This window comes from Carassius carassius, chromosome 14 (assembly GCF_963082965.1).
Source record: "Carassius carassius chromosome 14, fCarCar2.1, whole genome shotgun sequence".
Taxonomy (NCBI): Eukaryota; Metazoa; Chordata; class Actinopteri; order Cypriniformes; family Cyprinidae; genus Carassius; species Carassius carassius.
In genome coordinates, this window is record NC_081768.1 from 26,574,008 (window position 1) to 26,578,576 (window position 4,569).

Here is a 4,569-nt window from a genome sequence, read left to right on the forward strand (position 1 = left end):
TCTTAGTAACTCAAAGCGATAAAATAGACAGTGAGTAGGAGAGTTTATCTCTGACCAGGATAGAGCCCGTTTGGCTTTCTTTTGTAATGGTGCAAGGTTTTTAAGATAACTTGTGAAGGTGTTGCACCATATCACATTACAGTAATTAATATGTGGTTCAAAGAGAGTTTTATACAACAATAGTAGGGCAGACAGTGGAAGAATGTGTCTGATCTTATAAAACAAACCAACATACTTTGACAGTTTGTTTACAAGATGATCAATATGACATTTTAAGGTAAGAGATTCGTCAATGAGGACCCCCAGGAATTTAGTGAAATGCACTCTTTTTATCAGTTATTCATTAATTTTAATCAGGCAATGGTCAGTGTTTTTAATTCATTTTTCTTGGTCGATTTGAATATAATAAAATTAGCTTTGCTTACATTTAATGTAATGTCATTTTGTTACATTTAAACCAAGAGTCATCTTTGATTAACTCTGAATTGACTATATATTGTAAAATAATTGGATTTCTATGTGATGTACACAAATTTGTATCGTCTGCAAAGATACAGTCATTAATTTGTTCAGTTAGGTCTAGTATTGCCATACAGGTTGTGCTCTTTTTTCTAAAACCGTCTTGAGAGGGAACAAGAATATCCAATTTATCAAGATAGCCACTAAGTCTATTGTATACTACCTTCTCTATTACTTTAGAAAAAGTGGGTAGAATTGATATGGGCCCGTAATTATTCATATCATTTCTATCGCCCGATTAAAACATTGGAATTATATTAGCGATTTTTGTCATTACAATACCAGTAAATAAAGAAAGGTTATTACAATGAGCCAGTTGCTCTACAATGACGTTCACAATTATCTTACTAGATATTCCATCTACACCCGCGATGTATGAGCTCCTCAAGTCCAAAATGATCTTGAGGAGTTCAGTACTGTCTGTTGGTATCATGAAGAATGAATGAATGTAACTACCAGAAAGAAAATGCTTAAAGGTGACACCCTTGGATTGACTTATCTTTTTTGAAAGATTTACACCCATTGAAGCGAAATGATTATTAAAACTCTATTGTCTCCTATTGAGAACTTAATTTAACACATTCCATGACCTCATGCAGTCCCCCTGTGAAGCTTTTAGAAGTTCTGTATAATGATTTCTTTTACTTTTTCTTACAATCTGTTTTAATTTAGTTTTTATAGGAAATATATATCTCTTTGTTTAAACTAGAAGGATCTTTCATGTCGAATTTGTAAAGCCTACTTTTACATTTAATAGATTTCAGAATTCAATGATATCGCTGTAGATGAAGTGTCCCCAACTAAGCAAGCCAGAGGCGACAGCGGCAAGGAACCGAAACTCCATCGGTGACAGAATGGAGAAAAAAACCTTGGGAGAAACCAGGCTCAGTTGGGGGGCCAGTTCTCCTCTGACCAGACGAAACCAGTAGTTCAATTCCAGGCTGCAGCAAAGCCAGATTGTGCAGAAGAATCATCTGTTTCCTGTGGTCTTGTCCTTGTGCTCCTCTGAGACAAGGTCTTTACAGGGGATCTGTATCTGGGGCTCTAGTTGTCCTGGTCTCCGCTGTCTTTCAGGGATGTAGAGATCCTTTCTAGGTGCTGATCCAGCATCTGGTCTGGATACGTACTGGATCCGGGTGACTGCAGTGACCCTCTGATCTGGACACAGACTGGATCTGGTGGCCACGGTGACCTCGGAACAAGAGAGAAACAGACAAATATTAGCGTAGATGCCATTGTTCTAATGATGTAGCAAGTACATAGGGTGTTAGATAGAAGAGAAACTAAATCAGAATGATGTTTGTTTAGGCTTCTGATGTTTAAATGTAACAATGAATAATTATATATAATTTAATAATTTTAAGTTATCAGAGTTAAAGACATTACAAGTAGTATTGCCATCCAAATCAATGCAGTTCTGAGAATCTCCAACACAATTGAAATAATCAAAACCTATAATATAAGCAGTAGAAATTGATCAAGGAATTTACTGGGATTACATTAAGACATCGACACGGCAACAGTCACAAACACGCTTGGAGCAACCAAACACACGCACATATACAGTACAACACACACACACATTCAAAAATATTCCAGCACCATTGTATAAGCAATTTGTACCACACCGCAGTCATCCACACCGAAAAATGCAGTTTTACAAATGCTAGAAATTTGACTTTCAATGGAAAGATTGCTATCAAATAGCACACCTAACTGATGAAAAATAATTGACAGAGCAGCCATCAAGTCTTAGACAGCATTCTAGGTTATAACATGCAGGGTTTTTAGCTCCTATAATTAACATCTCTGTGTTTTTAGATGCCCATATAATGACCTATTGACTTCAGTTTTCTCCTGTGTTGACATGTTCTGTTATACAGTAAATTATGTTCTGCATATAATATATTCTGTTGGAATATTTGATTCTGATTGGCTGGAATGTGTGCGAAAAATATAATAAAAAAAGGAAATAAATGCACAGGTAGTTCCAGACAGTTTAATCACTTTTTTCAAATTAATGCTTTACGTTATTTAGAGAGTCACACGTACACACAGGCAGTAATTTACACACATGGATACAATCACGCATAAACATTAAGAAGCACAAAAACTTGTCAACGCTGCTAGGCTTCAATAAAATAGCTTCACTACTGAAAAGCTGCATTATATTTCTTAGCAGCAAGGTTGTAACTTACCTGACAACCAGGTTTGAGCCTGCCAAGGTTTTTCCTAGCAGTTGTGGGAGTTTTTATTTGACTGAGAACTGGGGGGAAAGTTTCTCACATTGGTGTATAATTTGGGCATATTGTTAAATAGCATAGTTCAGGGTCTGTACCAGTTTGTTTACATGGCCAGAACATTTCTTAGTCACGTACCGTCGCTCTGCTGGGGTCAGCTTTCGGCTAATGTATATCACCGGCTGTTCCTCGCCGTCATGGACCTGGGAAAGGACGGCTCCCAACCCGGTGTCGGATGCGTCCATCTGCAGCAGGAAGGGGCGGTTAAAGTGAAGGGCTGTCGTGAGGGCTGTCTTTATCCACTGGAATGCTGCCTCTGTCTCAGGGATCCAAAGGGTCTTCTCCGGCTTCCCCTTCCTGGTCAGGTCTGTCAGGGGAGAAGCTAAGGAGGAGAAGTTAGGGATAAAGCAGTGGTAGTAACCCGCCAACCCCAAAAAGGCCCATACCTGAGTCTTGGAGGCAGGTCGCGGCGCGGAGAGGATAGCTGCCACCTTCTTCTCTTCTGGTCTTATAAGACCGCGACCCACCTGGTAGCCCAGGTACTTTGTTTCTACAAGGGCCAGTTGACATTTCCAGGGGTTGGCTGTCAGGGCAGCCCGGTGTAGCTCCAAGAGCTCCTTCCGCAGCCGCTCCAGATGGTCTTCCCAAGTCTCTGAGTCGATAATGATGTCATCCAGATGGGCAGCCGGATGGGTAGGCCTGGTGCAGCCGCAGGAGGATTTCCATTAGACGCCGGAAGGTGGCTGGGGCTCCGTGCAGCCCGAAGGGAAGAACCTGGTAATGCCAATGGCCACTTGGTGTTGAGAAGGCTGTCTACAACCACGGGAGGTGAGTTGGTGAAGGGAGAGAGCTGGGTCCCAGTCCCGACCCAGCGCTTCAGGAGATTCACATGGTACAGGTGATCCTCTTTTCTTCTCCCTGGCTGCCGCACACTGTAGGTGATGGGGCCAACCTTCTCTGTGATGGTTTACGGCCCCTGCCAGGTGGCCAGGAATTCGCAGGCGGCCATGGGGACCAAGAACAAACGTGGTCTCCTCGTTGGAATTCCCGTGGTTTGGCCGCCCGGTTGTAATGCCGTTGCTGGGCCTGTTGGGCCTTGGCGAGGTGTTCCCGGATGATGGGCATGACTCGGTTGATCCGCTCTCGCATCTCCTGCACATGTTCTACTGTGGTTCGGTGTATCGCCGGTCTCTGGCGACATCAAGCAGGCCGCGGGGCTGTCGGCCGAAGAGGAGTTCAAACGGGGTGAACCCAGTGGATGCTTGAGGTACCTAGCGGACACTGAAGAGTACATATGGCAGCATTTGGTCCCAGTCCCACTTGTCTTCGGCGGCCACTCGTCGCAACATTTACTTCAGGGTTTGATTGAATCGTTTGACTAGTACAGAGTACGGAGCTGTTGGACCTTGGAGCTTGCACAGCTTGCACAGGTCAGCCATCATCCAGGACATAAACGGGGTGCCCTGGTCAGTCAGTATCTGGGATGGGATGACAACCCGGCTACACAGCTACACAAGGATGTGTTCGTGGCCCAGAGCGGACTTCGACAGCGACCCTACCAGATCCATCCCGATCCGCTCGAAGGGCACCTCAATGATGGGCATAATTTGCTGCTGTTGGATGCTCACCTTGGTGAGGTGCTTCAGCAGATCTTCTATTTTTGGGGGAGGAGCGCCACCTGGGGAAACAGAGAGGGAACGTGAGCCAACAAAAAAAAAACATCCAGATCAAACCAAGAGGGGTGACACTGAATGTGGAGGAGTCGTTGTCGGTGACTTCTTCACTGCTATGCCCGCAATCTCCACCAGTG